This window comes from Oryctolagus cuniculus, chromosome 15 (assembly GCF_964237555.1).
Source record: "Oryctolagus cuniculus chromosome 15, mOryCun1.1, whole genome shotgun sequence".
In the NCBI taxonomy this organism is placed as follows: domain Eukaryota; kingdom Metazoa; phylum Chordata; class Mammalia; order Lagomorpha; family Leporidae; genus Oryctolagus; species Oryctolagus cuniculus.
The window spans coordinates 74164833-74183643 of record NC_091446.1 but is presented as its reverse complement, the minus strand read 5'-3'; the positions used below and the strand labels follow the sequence as shown (position 1 = coordinate 74183643).

The window sequence follows — 18811 nt, the reverse complement described above, 5'->3', positions numbered from 1 at the left end:
GTAGGGCCAGAACAGAGCAGAGGTCCCTACAGAGTCTCCTTTGGTGGTGTTTTTGAAAAAAATTAGAAGAAAATATATTTCAAATCTTGGGAGTACTTGCATTATGTAAAAGAAAACTGGAAAAGTTGGGTGTCTCTGAGTCTTCACAAGCACCTCTCGGCCCAGCTGTAGATAACCTGGTTGGCTGCAGTAGGTTGGAGGTACATTTTGAGGGGCTAGGATGTGGAATCAGAACTGATATCTCATGGGCGACCATCCAGAACAAACCAACTGCAGAACCTGGGAATAGGTCCAATGAGACAGCCAAGGATTCCCAAGGGAAAGAGACAGTCAAAGAAACATGAACATAGGCTAAGGAACTTGCAGGGAATTCAAAGCAGTACATACGGCTAGGCTCACAGTGGATTCTGTCTCAAGTGCAACTGTACAGTAGAGCACAGAAGAGTTCTCCGTAGGTTCAGTGTTTGTGCTGTGCAGCAGGAATCTTTGAAAATGAGGGACCTTATACCCTTGTAGGAGGACAGCACGAGCAAGGCTAAGTCAGTGCTTGAGGGACTGAGTCGTCAAGAAGATACTGACAGAGATGCAGCCACAGGGGTGCAAGATGGGGGCGCAATGATGAGGGGGATCCAAGGTGGTGAACAAGGTAGAACCTGATTTCCTCAGCACTGAGTCTTTGTCCCATATGTAAGGGCACTTCATTCAGTCTTTGGTTTCTTTGAGAAGAAGGGGAATGCCTTTGTAAACCTTGTGGTTGTGGTAGGGCTTTCCTCCCTGAATGAAATTTCTTGGCTGGAGAGGAATGCGCTTAGTAAAAGAGACAAACTTGGAAGGAAGAAAGGAGAGAAAGTAAATTCATATTTTTACAAGGTCAGTGAAACAAGCTTTGAAAAAGTTTGGTATAGTAATAACGGAAAACATGTAACTTTTCTGTAAGTTAGGAGTTCATGAAAAACGTCTCTTTTGGGAATGTAAGAGCCAACTCCTGTTTATTTCCTTTAAGATTCCTTTTAAGAGAGGGACAGCCTGAAGCAAAAATTAAGCTTCAGGACTCCAGAAATTGCCAGCTCTTCCATCTCCCAGCGGGTCACCCTCCATAGTACAACCACATGCTTGAAAGATTTTTCATTTCAGATTGTGGATGTGTTTTCTGAAGGAAAGAGAGTGCTATTTTATTGCAGAAAACGTTAGTGACAGTGGTGCTCCAAGAATCTCCTTGGAAAGGCAAGATAAGGCAGTCTCATTATTTTCCTATTATATCTTCTCACTGTCGCTTTTTCTTTATGCTCACTGCTGTGGAAGTCCCCCTGATCCTCCCTCACCCACCATGGAATTTTATTACCCTCTTCTATGACTTTCCCATGGTTAGCAGCCCAGGAGATATCATGGAAGGCTTCAGTTACGGCACTAAATATTACCTGAGAGAGCTTGGCACTTTAAACCTTGCTTTTATTTTTCATTGTTTTTATCGCTGGTCAGTTTGCTACTTTTTGTTGTTCATATTTCAAACAGAAGTTGGTCTAGAATCCCTCCCTGTGTCTCATGTGGATCTACGATGAGTAGAAATTCAATAAGAGGGTGCCTTTTGAGTGGGCCTTGAGGGGGCTTTGCAGCAAAGGAAAGAGATGAGGGGGAGGAGACTTAAGCACAGGAGATTTTCCCACACTCAGCATGTGTGGGTGGGATTATGTGTCTGGGTAGGAAATTCATTTAAGTAGGAAATCTTTTTTGGCTTCAGGAAGGACCTCAAATTTGGACTTTGGTATCTCCAATGTAATTATTGTTATAGTTGCAGAGATATACTGTGCAGAAGATGACAACATCACCTTTTCAAAAAATACGTGAGAGAGTGAAAGAGAGAGAGAGTGCACTCTTATCTGCTGATTCAGTCCCCAAATGCCTGAACCAGCTGGGGCTGGACCAGGGCTGGAGCTTGGAGACAGGAACTCAGTCCAGGTCTCCCACGTGGGTGGCATATAGCCAACGACTTGAGCCATCACCTGCTGCCTTCTAGTATCTGAAATGGCTGCAAACTCGGAATGGGGAACTGAGTGCAGTGCAGACATCTTAACCAGTGTCTTAGCCACCAGCTCAAGAGTTAAACTGGAGAAAACAGCTTCTAAAACTTATATTTGATTATGAGATTGTTATATCTGTGATGGATACTGAATTAATTTTGTAGTGAAATTGTAATTGCTATATGGGCAATGTAATTGTATTGCATGTGTGTTTGTGCTTTTTAAAAGTAGCCCTAGGGAGGTATAATGTACAATAAACCACATTTATTTAATTATTTTTAAAGATTTATTTATTTGAAAGGCAGAGTTAGAGAGAGAGAGAGAGAGAGAGAAAGGAGAGAGAGACAGACATCTCCCATCTGCTGGTTCATTCCCCCATCACTGCAACAACCAGTGCTGGACCAGATGGAAGCCAGGAGCTAGGAGCTTCACCGGTCTTCCATGTGTGTCCAGGGGCCCAAGCACCTAGGCCATGTTCCACTGCTTTTCCCAAGTGCATTAGCAGGGAACTGGAAGTGGAAGCAACTGAGACTCCAACTAGTACCCATATGGAATACTGGTATTGCAGGCAATGGCTTTACTTACTGTATGCCACAACGCTGGCCCCTGAACTGCATGTATTTAAAGTGCACAGTTTAAGTTTTGACATATCTCTACATCTGTGAAACAATCTTAATCAAGATAATCATTCAGAAGGTTTTCTCTTGCATCCCCTACTATTTTTTTTTTAATGTTTACCTATTTCTATTTATTTGAAAGGCAGAGCAAGAGAGAGAGACAGAGACAGAGAGACGGAGAGAGAAGAGTGACAGAGATCGTCTATCTACTAGTACACTCTCCAAATGCCTTCAACAGCTGGGGCTGAGCCAGGAAGAAGCCAGAAGCCAGGAACTTTCTCCTGGTCTCCCACATGGATGGATAACCTCCAAATCCAGACATGGTCTTGGGGACTTCTGAAACAAGAAAAAATTGATACATTGAACTTCATCAGAACTTAAAAACTTCTACATTTTTCTGTTAAAGGCAAGTCAGAGACTCAAAAAATTTGCAAAGCCTATAAGTGATTTTTTTAAAAGGTCTTTTATCTTTTAAAAAATCTATTATCTAAAAATATATGAAAAATTCAATATTCATTAAAAACAATTTTAACGTGAAAAATATTTGAATAAACATTTCAACAGACATGGACAGTAAATAAGTACATGGTAGATACTATTAGTGATTAATATAATTATGATGAATATAACTAACCTTATAAGCAGACCTCTCTAAGGACAGTGGTCTCACTTTTGCTGTATTAACTCTTTTCCATACAGTTTACTTCTGGAGAAAACTTTTGGTGTTTTAGCAAAAAATATTCTCGTAAACTGAAGTCACAAAGATTTTCTCCCATGCTTCCTTCTAGAAGTTTTATAGCTCACCTTGTGCATTGGTCTGTGATTCATGTGTGTTTGCGGGATGTTTCTTATTCTGTCTCTCTCTCTCTCTCTCTTGCTCCATGTTGCCAGATGGGTATTGAAATTTGCTTTTTAATGAGTGGGTACCCCATAGTTTCATCACCACCCATTATCAAGACTCTCCTCTTCTCTGAATTGCTTTTGCCCAAGTTATGTAAAGTCTGCTCTGTGTATATGTGTGGCTCTATTTCTAGACAATGCTCTGTTTCATTGATCTGAGTGTCTTCACCTCCATAACATGCACTCATCGTTGTGCAGCCGTATACTAAGTCTTGAAATCAGGTAGTATTATTTCTCCAACTATTTTCTTCTTTTTCAGATTTGGTTCGACTTTGCTAGGTTCTTTGAATTTTGGATTAAATTGATCAGTTTTATTTAAAAAATCTTCTAGTAGTTTGATTAAGATTCCATTGACTTAATTAATTCAGGGAGAATTGATGTCCCAACAATATTACCTTTTCTGATCTCTGAACATAATATCTTTCTCCAGTTATTTAATTTTCTTTAATTTCCCTTAGCAATGTTTAACATTTTCCACTGAACAGTTCTTTCACATCATTTGTCATACTGTAAGTATTTTCTATTTTTGAAGCATTGTACTTTTAATTTGATTTTTTTGATAATCTCTAGTCTGTAGAAATAAACTTGATGGTTATATACTGATCTCACACTCAGCAACCCTGATAAACTCAATTTTAGCTTTTTTTAAAGATTTATTTATTTATTTGAAAGTCAGAGTTACCCAGCGAGAGGAGAGGCAGAGAAACAGAAACAGAGAAACAGTCTTCCATCTGCTGGTTCACTCCCCAATTGGCCACAATGGCCAGAGCTGCGCTGATCCGAAGCCAAGAGCCAGGAGCTTCCTCCAGGCCTCCCACGTGGGTGCAGGGACCCAAAGACCCGGGCCTCCTCTACTGCCCTCCCAGGCCATAGCAGAGGGCTGGATCGAAAGTGGAACAGCTGGGTCTCGAACTGGTGCCCATGTAGGATGCTGGCACTGCAGGCGGCAGTTCAATCTGCTGTGCCACAGCGCCGGCCCCTCAACTTTAGCTTTTATAAATTGCATCAGATTTTTGGTGTAGATGAATAGGGTACATGTCCTACTCATTCATCCTTTTCAATTTGGAGGATTTTGATTTTTTATTTCTCTATTTTATTAGATATAAATTATTTAGATCTTTTATATCTGTTTTGATTTTGTTCAATTATTTTATTAAATCAAAAAGATTTATTATTTATTTGGAGGGCACAGGCAACAGAGAGCAAGGTGGGGAGTCTCTCTCTCACACACACACACACACACACACAGAGGAAGAGAGAGAGAGAGATAGAAAGAGAGAGAGAGAGAGAGAGAGAGAGAGAGATGTTGTCCATTGGTTCACATCCCAGATGACTGCAACAGTCAGGGCTGGGCCAGGCTGAAGCCAGGAGCCAGGAACCAGGAATTCCATCTGAGTGTCCCACATCTCACACATGGGTGGCAGAGGCCCAAGCATTTGGGCCATCTTTCATTGCCTTCCAAGGGGCACTAGCAGAAAACTGTCATAAGTCAAGTAGCTAGGACTGCAACTGGCAGTCTGATATGGGATGCCAACAATGCTAGCAGTGGCTTAACCCACCATACCACAACTGGCTCCTGTATTATCAATTCTTAAGAGCGGGATATTTAATTAAGTCTCTAATAGGTGTGTCTATTTCTCCTTGTAGTTTTTTTTTTATCAGATATTGCTGCATGAGTTTTGAAACTATTTTTAGCTACATAAATATTTAGAATTATTATGTCCTGTTAATAAATTTAGCTTGTCATCATTAGAAAATGGTCATTTTTAATCTTTATTAACACTATTTGCTATGAACTCTTTTTGTCTGATATTAATGTAGCATCTCTAGCTTTTTTTTTTTTTTTTTTTGACAGGCAGAGTTAGACAGTGAGAGAGATAGACAGAGAGAAAGTCTTCCTTCTGTTGGTTCACCCCCGAAATGGCTGCTATGGCCAGTACACTGCGCCGATGAGAAGCCAGGAGCCAGGTGCTTCTCCTGGTCTCCCATGCAGGTGCAGGGCCCAAGTACTTGGGCCATCCTCCACTGCCTTCCCGGGCCACAGCAGAGAGCTGGACTAGAAGAGGAGCAACCGGGATAGAACTGACGCCCCAACTGGCACTAGAACCCGGAGTGCCAGCGCAGCAGGTAGAGGATTAGCCTATTGAGCCATGGTACTGGCCCATAATTTCCTTTTATTAAAAAAGATTTATATATGTATTTGAAAGATACAATTACAGAGAGGCAGAGGCAGAGAGAGAGACAGAGAGAGAGAGAGGAGAGAGAGAGAGTTCTTTCATCCACTGGTTCACTCCCCAGATGTCTGCAATGACTGGAGCTGCTCCAGTCTGAAGCCAGGAGCCATGAGCTTCTTCCAGGTCTCCCACATGGGCAAAGGGGCTCAAGCACTTGGACTATCTTCCAGTGCTTACCCAGGCTATAGCAGAGAGCTGTTTTGAACTGGGGCAGCCAGGACTCAGCTTTACTCACTTTGCCACAGTGCCAGCCCCCTCCCATAATTTCTTTATCCAGTCTTCAGGTGTTGGGCATTTGGGTTGATTTCATATCTTAGCTACTATAAATTGAGCTGCAATAATAGGGGTATAGATAACTCTTTCATTTGCTGATTTCATTTCCCTTGGGTAAATTCCCAGGAGTGGGATATCTGGATCATATGGTAGGTCTATATTCAAATTTCTGAGGTATTTCCATACTGTCTTCCATAGTGGCTGTACCTGTTTACATTCCTACCAACAGTGGATTAGGGTACCTTTTTCCCCACATCCTTGCCAGCATTTGTTTGTTGATTTCTGTATGAAAGCCATTCTAATGGTTGTGAGGTAAAACCTCATTGTGGTTTTGATTTCCCTGATGGCTAGTTATCCTGAGCATTTTTTTGTGTGTGTCTGTTGGCTATTTGGATTTCTTCCTTTGAAAATTGCTTGTTTAAGTCCTTTGCCCATTCCTTAACTGGATTGTTTGTTTTGTGGTTGTTGAGTTTCTTGATCTCTTTGTATATTTTAGTTATTGATCCTTTATCAGTTGCACAGGTTGTAAATAATTTGTCCCATTCTGTCAGTTACCTTTTCACTTTACCAAGTGTTTCTTTTGCAGTACTGAAGCTTCTGAATTTGATGTAATCCCATTTGTCAATTTTGGCTTTGATTGACTGTACCTCTGGGGTCTTTTCCAAGAACTTTTTGCCTATGCTAATGTCTAGCAGGGTTTCTCCAATGTTCTATAAAAACTTGATGGTATCGGGTTGTAGATTTTGATCTTTAATCCATATTGAGTGCATTTTTGTGTAAAGTATAAGGTAGGGATCTTGCTTCATACTTCTGCATGTGAAAATCCTATTTTCCCAGCACAATTTATTGAAGGGATTATCCTTGTTCCAGGGACTGATTTTGGCTCTTTTGTCAATGGTAAGTTTGTTGTAGATGTATGGTTTGATTTCTGGCATTTTGATTCTGTTCTATTGGTCTATCCATCTATTTTTTGTACTAGTACCATGCTGTTTTGATTATAACTGCCCTATAGGATGTCTTGAAATCTGGTATTGTGATGCCTCTGCCTCTCTCTTTGTTGTATAAGATTGCTTTAGCTATTCAGGGTCTCTTGTGTTTCCACATGAATTTCAGCATCATTTTTTTCTATAGCTGAGAAGAATGTCCTTGGTATTTTGATTGGTATTGCATTGAATCTGTAAATTACTTTTGATAGTAAGGACATTTTGATGATATTTATTCTGACAATCCATGAACATGGAAGATTTTTCCATTTTTTTGTGTGTCTTCTTCTATTTCTTTCTTTAGTGTTTTGTAATTCTCATCATAGAGATCTTTGACATCTTTGGTTAAATTTATTCCAAGGTATTTGATTCTTTTTGGAGATATTATGAATGGGATTTATCTAAGAAGTTTTTTCTCAGCCCTGGCAATGTCTGTGTATACAAAGGCTATTGATTTTTGTGTGTTGATTTTATATCCTGCCACTTTACCAAACTCTTCTGTGAGTTCCAACAGTCTGTTAATGGAGTCTTTTGGATCCCATATATATATACAGAATCCTGTCATTTGCAAATAGCATTGTTTGACTTCTTCCTTCCCAATTTGTGTCCCCTTGATTTCTTTTTCTTGCCTGATGGCTCTGGCTAAAACTTCCATGACTATATTGAACAACAGTGGTAAGAGTGGGCATCCCTTTAAGTGTCAAAGGGATCACATAAACAAGACTAGTGTCTGCTAATAATAACTGATAGAATTAAAAAAGAGAATGATCCAACATGGGAAGTAGGATACACAGCAGACTCATAGAATGGCAGATGTCCTAAATAGCACTCTGGCCTCAGAATCAGCCCTTAAGGCATTCGGATCTGGATAAAAAGCCCATGAGAGTCTCTCGGGCATGGAAAGCCAAGCCACTGTGGCAAAAAATGACCTAAATGAAAGATCTCTGTGAGTGAGATCCCAGTGGAAAGAACAGGCCATCAAAGAAGGAGGGACCTTTCTCTGAAGGGAGGAGAGAACTTCCACTTTGGCTATGGCCTTGATCAAATAAGATCGGAGTTTGTGAACTCAAGAGGCTTCCATATCCTTGGCAGCTCATGACAAGAGCCTAGGGTGATTACTGATGTCATAAATAAAGAGTCTCAATTGTTAAATCAACAACAGGAGTCACTGTGCACCTACTCCCCATATAGGATCTCTGTCCTTAATGTGTTGTACTATGCAAATTAATGGTAAAACTACTACTCAAACAGTACCTTATACTTTGTGAGTGCAAACTGTTGAAATCTTTACTTAGTATATACTAAGTTGATCTTCTGTATATGAAGTTAATTGAAAATTCATCTTAATGAATGATGGGATGGTTGCAGGTGGGAGGGAGGTTTTGGGGGAAAAAGCCACTATAGTCCAAAAGTTGTACTTTGGAAATTTATATTTATTAAATAAAATTTGAAAAAAAAAAAGAGTGGGCATCCTTGTCTGGTTCTGATCTCAGTGGAAATATTTCCAAATTTTCCCCATCCAATAGGATGCTGTTTTTGTCATAAATTGTCTTAACTATGTTGAAAAATGTTACTTTTATACCCAATTTAATGAGAGTTTTCATCATGAAAGTGTGTTGTATTTTATCAAATGCCTTCTCTACATTTATTGGAATAATGATATGGGTTTTATTTTTCAGTTTGTTAATGTGATGTATCATATTGATTGATTTGCTGATTTTGAACCATTCCTGCATACCAGGGATAAATCCCAGTTGGTACAGGTGAATGATTTTTCTGATGTGTTGTTGGATTCCAGTAGCTAGTATTTGTTGAGGATTTTTGAGTCTATGTTCATTAGGGAAATTGGTCTGTAGTTTTATTTTTCTGTTGTATCTTTTTCAAGTTTAGAAATTAAGGTGATGCTGGTGTCATAGAAAGACTTTGGTAGGATTCCCTCTCTTCCAATTGTTTTGATTAGCTTGAGAAGAATTGGAGTCAGTTCTTTAAATGTCTGGTAGAATTTAACGGTGAAGTCATCCAGTCCTGGACTTTTCTTTGTTAGGAGGGTCTTTATTACTGATTCAATTTCTGTTTTGGTTATTAGTCTGTTTAGGTTTTCTGTATCTTCATGGCTCAATTTAGGTTGGTTGTATGTGCCAGGAATCTATCTATTTCTTATAGGTTTCCCAGTTTATTGGCATATATCTATTGATGATTCTTTTTCTTTCTCTGATGTCTGTTGTTACATTTCCTTTTTCATCTCCTTTTTTTGTTAATTGGACCAATGGTGTGTCATTTTGTTTATTTTTTCAGAAATCAATTCTTTGTTTTGCTGATCTTTGTAATTTTTTGATTCAGTTTTGTTTATTCTCCAATTTTAATTATTTCTTTTCTCCTATAAGTCTTAGGTTTGGTTTGCTGTTGTTTTTCTAGGTCCTTGAGATGCATTGATAGCTCATTTATTTGGGGCCTTTCCAATTTCTTGATGTAGGCACCAATTGCTATAAACTTTCCTCTGAAGGAAAGTTGTATCCCGTAAGTTTTGATATGTTTTATTGTCATCTTCTTTGTTTCCAGAAGTTTTTTGATTTGTCTTTTGATTTCTTCTATAGCCTACTGTTCATTCAGGAACATGTTGTTCAGTCTCCATGTGTTTGCATATATTCTAGAGATGCCTGAATTGTTGATTTCTAGCTTCATTCCATTTGGTCTGAGAAGATGCATGGTATGATTTTGATTTTTTTTTTAATTTGCTGAGACTTGCTTTATGGCCTAGCATGTGGTCAATCCTTGATAAAGTTCCATGCTGGTGTGAAGAATGTGTATTCTGCGACTGTAGGAAGACAAGTTCTATAGATATCTGTTAGGTCCATTTGGTCTATACTGTCGATTAACTGTTGTTTTCTTGTTGCTTTTATGTTTTGTTGATGTTTCCGTTGCTGAAAGTGGGGTATTGAAGTCCCCATTACTATTGTATGGGAGTCTATGTCTCCTTTTAGATCCATTAACATTTATTTTGAATAGCCAGGTGCCCTGTAATTAGGTTCATATACATTTATTATATTCACATCTTCCTGTTGAATTGACCCCTTAATCATTTCATAGTGCCTTTCTTTGTTTCTTAACTGTTTTTGTGATAGAGTCTATTTTGCCTGATATTAGGGTGGTTAAACTAGCTCTTTTTTGGTTTCTGTTAGTATGGAATATTTTTTTACATCCTGTCACTTGCAGTCCGCATGTATGTTTGTTGGTGAGATGTGTTTTTTGTAGGCAGCGTATAGATGGTTTTTGTTTTTAATCCATCCTGCTTGTCTGTATCTGTTAACTGGAAAGTTGAGGTCACTTATATTCAAGATGGCTATTGATAAATAATGGCTTGGCCCTGTCATTTTTCCATTAATATTCTTATTATTTACTTTGGATTTCCTTTGTACTTTTACTGGGAGATTTCTGCCTTTACCTTCTTTCATAGTGATGACTATGTTTCTGTGTTTCTGTGTGTAGCACATCCTTAAGTATCTTTTGCAGGGATGGATGGGTGGTAACAAAGTCTTTCAATTTCTGTTTGCCATGGAAGGTCTTTATTTCACCTTTGTTTATAAATGAGAACTTTGTGGGGTACAGTGTTCAGGGTTGACCGTTTTTTTCTTTTAAGATTTGTAGTATATCTCACCATTGTCTCCTAGCCTGTAGGGTTTCTGATGAGAAGTCAGCTGGAGATTCTCTGAAAGTAATCTGGCATTTTTCTCATGCACATTTTAGAATCTTTTCTTTATGTTTTACTGTGGAGAGTTTGACTACAATGTGTCATGGTGAAGATCTTTCCTGGTCATGTCTACTAGGACTTCTATGTGCTTCCTGTACTTGGACACCTCTTTCTTTATCCAGATTAGGGAAGTTTTCTATAATCATTTAACTAAAAAGTCCCTCTAATCCACTATCTCTTTCCACACCTTCAGGAACTCCTAAGATCCGTATGTTGGGTCATTTGATAGTATCCCATAGATTTCCAACACTGGTTTTTAGCTTTCTGTTTTCTTCTTGTTTTTTTTTTTTTTTTCTTGGTGTGACTGTAAAATTGCTGGTGATTTGTCTTCTGACTTGGATATTCTTTCTTCTGCTTCACCACATCTGTTACTAAGGCTTTCCACATTATTCTTAATACCTTTCTATTGAACTCTTCATTGCCAAGATTTCATTTTGACTTCTCTTTAAGATCTCAGTTTCATGGGAGAAATTTTCTTTCGTGTCATATATGGATTTCATTAGTTCATGCATTTGATTCTGATTACTTCTAAGTAATCCTATGATCAATTTTTTGAATTCTATTTCTGATATTCTTCAATTTTTTCATCTTTACAATCTAGTATTGAAATGTTGTGTTATTTTGGGGGCATCATGTTGTCTTCCTTATTCTTTTTTGTTGAATTGCTGCGTTTATTATTTGGCATTTGTGGAGATACTTGCTGGTTTCTTTTTTGTTTTGTTTTGTTTTGTTTTGTTTTCCATTGATGGCTTTTACCTTTGGATTCTGCCTGTGTGGCTTAGTGGAGTGTCTGCTTTTTCTGTGAATACCCAGAAGCATGTGGTGGGTGTGGCCAGAGCTCTGTTCAGTGCTCCAGGGTGAAGGGGGTGTCCAAAGTGACACCCAGGTTGGGTGTGGTGAATCTGCCAGCCCTTCCTTCATTCATTCCTTCTTCCCTTCTTTCCTTCCTTCCTCTCTCTCTTTTTCTCTTTCCCTCTCTCGCTCTTTCTCTCTTTCTTTATTATCAGAGGGGAGGTTTGTTCTGCTCTTTTGATATAGTCTTATTCACCTCCTCTCCTCAAAGGAGACCAGTGCCTGGACGCTAGTCCCAGTAGGTACAATATTAATCTGCAGTGCCACAAGAACCATACAAGGAATCTGTGCAGTCCTCAGTGTGAACATGGATCCTGCAGCAATGACACTCACCAGGGAATCAGGGAGCCCTGAGCTTGTGGAAATGTGCTCAAAGTCCCAGCCACACCCTGTAGCATCCCATGCAGCCACAGTGTTTTCAGAGTCCTAGCACACAAGTTTCCCACAGTCTCAAACTCCCAGCTCCCTGTCAGGTCTCCTGGCCAGACTCAGTGTCCCCACTCTGCTGATTGCTGGGCGTGTATACATGAGCTGGTGCAGCTGTTACATATGTTCAAAATGGTGCTGCCATCTCTTGGCTAGTTACAGGATACCAGTGCAGGATGGTTGGGAAGAGAGAAATGTGCCCCCTTTTTTGCTCTTCTAGGTTGGCAGATATACTGTCCCCCATAGGGCTCCAAGCTGGTTTTTTTTTTTTTTTTTTTTTTTTACAGGCAGAGTGGACAGTGAGAGAGAGAGACAGAGAAAAAGGTCTTCCTTTTGCCGTTGGTTCACCCTCCAATGGCCGCCACGGCCAGCGCACTGTGGCTGGTGCACCGCGCTGATCTGAAGGCAGGAGCCAGGTGCTTCTCCTGGTCTCCCATGCAGGTGCAGGGACTAAGCACTTGGGCCATCCTCCACTGCACTCTTGGGCCACAGCAGAGAGCTGGCCTGGAAGAGGGGCAACTGGGACAGAATCCGGCGCCCCGACCGGGACTAGAACCCGGTGTGCCGGTGCCGCTAGGTGGAGGATTAGCCTATTGAGCCGCGGTGCTGGCCTCCAAGCTGGTCTTGTGACAGGCTCTTCCCACAGCTTTATCACCAGTGGCTTGGGCTGTTGCGGTCTGGTCTCACCTCACTCTCCCATGCTGGTACTGAGGCTCTCACTTGCTGGTGTCCTGAGATGTTGCACAACCACACCCTCCACGTAGATCCACAGAATCCCTCTAATTTGCATAGAGTTTCCTCTGCCGTTTTCTCCCTAACTCTTCCCTGAGACTGCACTCTCTCCACTGTTTTTAAACTATTTCCCCCTAGACTAGAGCAGTAAGCTCCCTCCCCATTCTGCCATTTGGCTCTCTTCATAGATACAATTTCAAGAATATGATGTTTGGTATCCATGCATTTTTTTTGTAATATACATTTTCAATGAACTCTTTGAAGACCACCTTTTATGCACAGATTTCAAGTTTTTTAAATCATCTCTTAACTTTCTTTTCCATGAATGTTTGAAACAGTTTCATGCCACGTCATGTGTTGTATATAGAACTTTTCCACAGTATACTTGTGTTTATATAATCCTCCCTTTTATGCTATTTTCATGCATTTTAATTCTACAGTCGTTATAAACCCATGCTATATTATTATTTTTGCTTAAGCAGTTTTCTTTTAGTGACATTTTAATAATTTTTAAAACCTCTTACAACATATTTATCCATTTTGTTACACTTTTTCTTTTTCTGTATTTTTTTATGCTGATCCATATTACCATCTGGTATCATGTTCCTGCTGCCTGAAGGACTTCTTTTAACATTTTCTGTAATGTAGATTTGCTGGTGATAAATTTCAGATGTTGAATATCTAAAATAATTTTTGTGTTTCCTTCCTTTTAAAGAATGGCTTTTGCTGCATGTAAAATTCTATATGGATTTTTTTCTTTCAGTACTTTAGGATTTTACTTTCTAGTCTTTTCACTTGCATTGTTTCAAATAGGTTATCTTTTGCCTTAAAAATATTTATTTTACTGTATATAATAAGACTTTAAAAAGTATTTGAAAAGCAGAGAGAGAGAGAGAGATCGAGAGAGAGAGAGAGAGAGAGAGAGAGAGATCGATCTTCTATCTGCTGGTTTACTTCCCAAATGGCTGCAATCAATGGTGTGGGCTGAGCCAAAGCTGAAGTCAGGAGCCTGGAACTCTATCATGGTCTCCCACATGGGGTGGCAGGGGCCCATCTGCTGCTTTCCAAGGACCATTAGCAGGAAGTTGGATCAGTATCAGAGCAGCCGAGCCCAGAACCAGTGCTCCAATGCAGTGACTTAACCTGCTGCATCACAAAGCTGGCTCCAAGACTTTCTTTCCTATTTTTAACATTTTAACTTTATCAATGATTTTGAGCAATGTTATTATAATGTTTTAATGCATTGTTATTCATTTGTTGTCACTGTGGCTTATTGAACTTTTGAGATTTATTAGTTTACAGTTTTCATCAAATGTGGACAGTTTTTGCCCATTATTTCTTGAAAGAGATTTTCTATTTTCCTTCTTTTGGGGATGCCAATTACATTTGTATTAGACCTCGTCAAAGTATTCCACAGCTTACTGATGTTCTTTACATAACTTTTTCTATATTTATGCTCGTTATGGGTAAGTCCAGTGCTGCGTCTCCAAGTTAACTGGTCTTTCCTTTTGTAATATCTGATTTGCAGTTGGTTCCATCAGTGTCCCATTCATCTCAAACCCTATAGATCTTTGTCTTTTGTGGTTTGTGTGGTTTTAAAAAAGTCTTTCATGCATTAAAAGGAGGAAACCCTTAAACTAATTGAATTCAATGGAGTCTATTTGAGCAATAGGAAGCAAAACAAAGCAGAGCAAAAGCAAACCAAAACAAAAATGATTCATGAATTGGGAAGCTGTCAGAAGCAAATCGGGTTCAGAGAATTCCAGTCAACAACATAATCTGGCAGCATTTGTAGCAAATGGGAGTGAGGTATAGAGGCAACTTAATTGTTTACAGCTTAATGGGTTAATTGCTTACCGAACCATAATTAACTGAAGGCTCAGCTACTATAATTAAATTCTCCATTGGTTTGGTATGTCAGGTCCCTTGTGCAGGAGCCTAACCCATACCAATAACCTCCAACAAATTTCATTTAACACATGTCTCTACTTAGTGCAAACTTAAAGTAATTATAATGACCCTGTCTGTTAATTCTAACTTCTACATCAGTTATTGGTTGTTTTCAATTGATTTAATTCTTCATTATGTTATTTATTTATTTACTTACCTTTTTTACCGCCTGGTAATTTTTTTGTTTGATGCCCCTCATTGTAAAATTACCTTATTGGATGCTAGATATTTTCATTTAGTATTCCTAAAGGTATTATTGAGCTTCCCCATCCCCACCCCCTTTGGGATACAGTTTAATTGTTTTCTGGAATAAGTTAAGTTGCTCCTTTCAAATCTTGCTATTGAGATTTGGTCCGCAGGACCAGGGCAGTGCTTGGTCCAGGGTTAATTGTTCCCTGTCTAATGCAACAAGACCTTTTTGTCCCATGACTCGAGGTTTTGCAGTCTGGCAGATGGAAACAGATGAAACTCGGCACCATTACCTATAACTTTAAAGTCATTCTTTTTCAACTTTTAGTAGTTTTCTTACCTGCATGTGCTAATAATTACCTAGGCTAATACTTGGAAGTAGCTCTCCGAAGACCACCAGAGTTCTGCAACTCCACAGCTCTTTCCTCTGTGGTGCACTACTTTGCAAAATCTAGCCACTGGGGGATGAGGGTGGATGTGGAGGGGCGGGGGTGCCTCAACTCTTAGTTCAGTATCCTCAGCTCAAGGAGGAGTTGGATTTCCCTACCCTGCATTGTAGCCTATCAGCTCTCTCAAGGAAATATGCCAGGTCAGTTTTAGAGCCACATTGTTCATGTCCAGTTTATAGAAGATCATTGCCTTTCCTTTCCTGATGATCAGTGCTTTATCCATTGTTTCATACAGTATATCTGCATTTTTGTTATTTCAGGTGTGTGTGTGTTGGGGGTGGTAAATTTGGTTTCAGTTTTCCCACACTGGAGGCAGAAGTAATCGCATTCAGAAATGTCTGGGTCCTTCCAAGCCTTAGTTTGGCCTAAAGCAATGTTAACGACAATTTGTAAATAGTATATGCATAAATGATTTATCAGCAGTTCCTTTTGGCAAACAAAAATGCATGTTTACATATACCTTTTTGCTGAGGGGGGATGGATGGTGGACCAATAAACAATAAATGTGCATATTTAGGAGATGATCAGAGGACATTTACAGAATACAGTCAGTAGCTGTAGGATAGCAATAGGATGCACGTGGCTTATACAATGAATTAAAATGCAAGGCTGAAAGGGAAGAACACTACTTAGAGCATCCTCTGCTTGATATATTGAATCTTCTTGAAGCTCATTTTAGCAGTCCCTAAGAGCCTAGGTGGTCTAATGCAATCCAGTGAATTAGAGCATTACATATTGATTGAACAACTCTATGTGCCCGGGAAGATATTAAGAAGTCTGGAATTTCAATACATTCTGACCCTTAGTCTATATCCTTTAAAAGAATCTGCAATTCTCTTACCATTCTGCCTCTCCAGCTTTTAAAGAAGAGTGGGGGGCAACATGGCAGATGGGGAGTTCATTCCCAAGTGGCAGGTGCTGCTGTGTGTGAATCACGCCTCCTGCATTTATTATCTGCATTCTGTAAGGCAAAACAGTTTTTTTGTCATAAATGCTAATATTCTCTTCTGTATAATAAGTATTATTATGCTTATTTTGTTTTTACTAAATGGGATACAATGTATTGAGTGATTCTTGTGTGACTAGATATTATATCATGTGTTTTTATTAATCAAGATTCTTCAGAGAAAGAAGAACCAATGGCATGTATATGGAATTGGCTCCCATGGTAATGGGGCCTGGCAAATCCAAACTCTGCTTTTGGGGGTGTGTGTTTGGTATAGCAGTTAAGATGCCCACATCTCCATTAAAGTACCTGGGTTAGGTTTCCAGCTCCTGCTCCTGACTTGAGCTTTCTGCTGAAGGCAATGGTGATGGTTCAAGTAATCAGGTTCCTGCCACTCACATGGGAGACTTGTATTGCATTCCTAGCTCCAGGATTTGGCTCAGGCCCAGGTCCAGCCATTGCAAACATTTGAGGAAGTGAATTAGTGGATGGGAGTGCTCTCTCTTTCAAGTAAATAAATAAATGCAGCACCCCCCCTACACACAAACACAATATATAAATACAGCCCCCCCCCCAAACACAATATATACATGATGTAACAGACTGGAAGCATAAGAAGAGCTAATGATGCCCCTAGACTCCAAAACCTGGAGGATTGCTTCTGGCTTGTGGGAGATCATCCTTTTTTGTTCTGCTCAGGCCTTCAACTGGTGGAATGAGTCTCAGTCCCTTAAGGAAGGCAAATTTCTCTCTTTAAAGTTCACATATGAGTATTTACATGTTGATCTGGACATCAAGTCTTCTCATTTTACATTCAGAGGCATTGTCTTCCTTTCTCTCTTTGGACACACCCATGTATATACCCACTGCAAGGTGCACTCCCAAATAAATCTGTTGTTTTTGGAGAATCTCTCTTTCCAAAACAATTTCTGGGTTGTTTTTCGTTTGATTTTGGGTAGTCAAACAAAAATAAATCATTTTACAGAGAAAGAAAATGACTCAGAGGAAGGAATTCTTCCTGTGAGAAGTCCTATCCGATGAAGTGACATTTAAGCAAGGACACATATGATGCAAGGAGAAAAATGCAAAACTTTGTGAGTGTTGAACCTTGTGGTTCGGCCCCCAGGAGTTCAGAAAGCACACTCCACATGGGGACTTCAGGAGTGAATAATGTTTAATGAAGAGGGATAGAACCCTAAAGTGTGTATCTTCCTTCCCTCAGAGCAGCTACCAGGCTTGTAATCCCAATTCTGCATGACCAGCAAAGGTGAAGAGACCCATGTGCAGCAGATCTTTGAGAGCAGACTTTGTTGGAATCTTCTGGGAATGCTCTTAAAAAAAGAGATTTCCTATTTATTTATTTGACAGGCAGAGTGTAGATTGAAAAGGGAGGGGAGGAGGAGAGAGAGGGAGAGGGAGAGAGAGAGGCAAAGAGAGAAAGAAAGAGAGAAAGATAGAGAGAGTGAGGGAGGGAGGAGAGAGATCCATTTTCTATCTACTGGTTCACTCCCCAAATGGCCACAACTGTCTGGGCTGGTCCAGGCTGAAGCTGGGAGCCTGAAACTTCATCCTAATCTCCTATATTGGTGGCAGGAGCCCAAGAATTTGGAGTATCTTTTGCGACTTTCCCAGATGCATTAGCAGGGAGCTGGAATCCAAGCAGAGTAGCCAGGACTCAAAACAGTGCTCTGATATAGGATGCTGACATCACAAGTAGTGACTTAATTTCCTGTGCCACAATACCAGCCCCTGGATGTGCTCCATTGTTTTAAGACCCCCCTTTTCAAATCCTGCAGGAAAGGGCCTTGGTCTGGAGTTCACCTTTCAATTGTAGTAGATCTCTATCTTCAGCTGCTCCTGCCCCTGATTCCACTCCTGCCTGTGGCGGTTCTACATGTATTTCAGGTTTGAGGACTTGACATTGAACTTCAAAGGCTATGTTCAATAAACAGCATAAGTCTGACATCACTGGGCTTGACCTCTGGCTTGTAGGATGTTTGACAGACAGAAAACTCAGGGAAACACATTCATTTCTTATTTTCTATGGTGCCTTATAGTTGACCCTTCTTACTAGTAAGAGTACTCCCCTAGTCACTGAGACAGGATGGAAGGCTCAGGGCAGGCATCGCCGATGTCTCTTTTTCCTGGGGCCCAGCCAGTCTCAGGACACTTCTCGACCTAGACCTTCATTATGCCTTTAAAGTTCTCACTTACTCATCCCTTTATTCTTTCAACACCTTTCAAAGAGATGGTATGGCATTGTAATTGGGCTCCAGAATAAGAACTCTTGGGTTTACATCTTAGCACTGTCACTTACAAGCAGTGACAAGAGAAGTTACTTATCTCTGTGTGTCTCACTTTCCTTATGTTAAAAAGGGGAAAGTATTTAAATCATTTTCAAGGAAGAGGGGCAGGAGAGTTCAAATGTGTAAACAATTCAGGGCAATGGTGGACACATTGTAAACTTTATTATTATGGGGGTAGTGATGGTTGT

The 18811-nt window shown here is 39.9% G+C and overlaps 1 long non-coding RNA gene across 9 annotated transcripts in view; it reads left to right on the top strand.

Moving 5' to 3' along the window:
• Nucleotides 1–18811, top strand: part of LOC103352282 (uncharacterized) — a 387286-nt gene that overhangs the window by 291066 nt on the left and 77409 nt on the right. For 3 of the 9 annotated variants that reach the window (XR_011382483.1, XR_011382481.1, XR_011382486.1), the window contains one exon: nucleotides 2778–6842. The exons of the other annotated variants lie outside the window; for them this stretch is intronic. This is a non-coding gene — a long non-coding RNA (uncharacterized lncRNA). Of the gene's footprint in view, nucleotides 1–2777; nucleotides 6843–18811 lie in introns of those variants that run through there. 9 annotated transcript variants of the gene reach the window in all.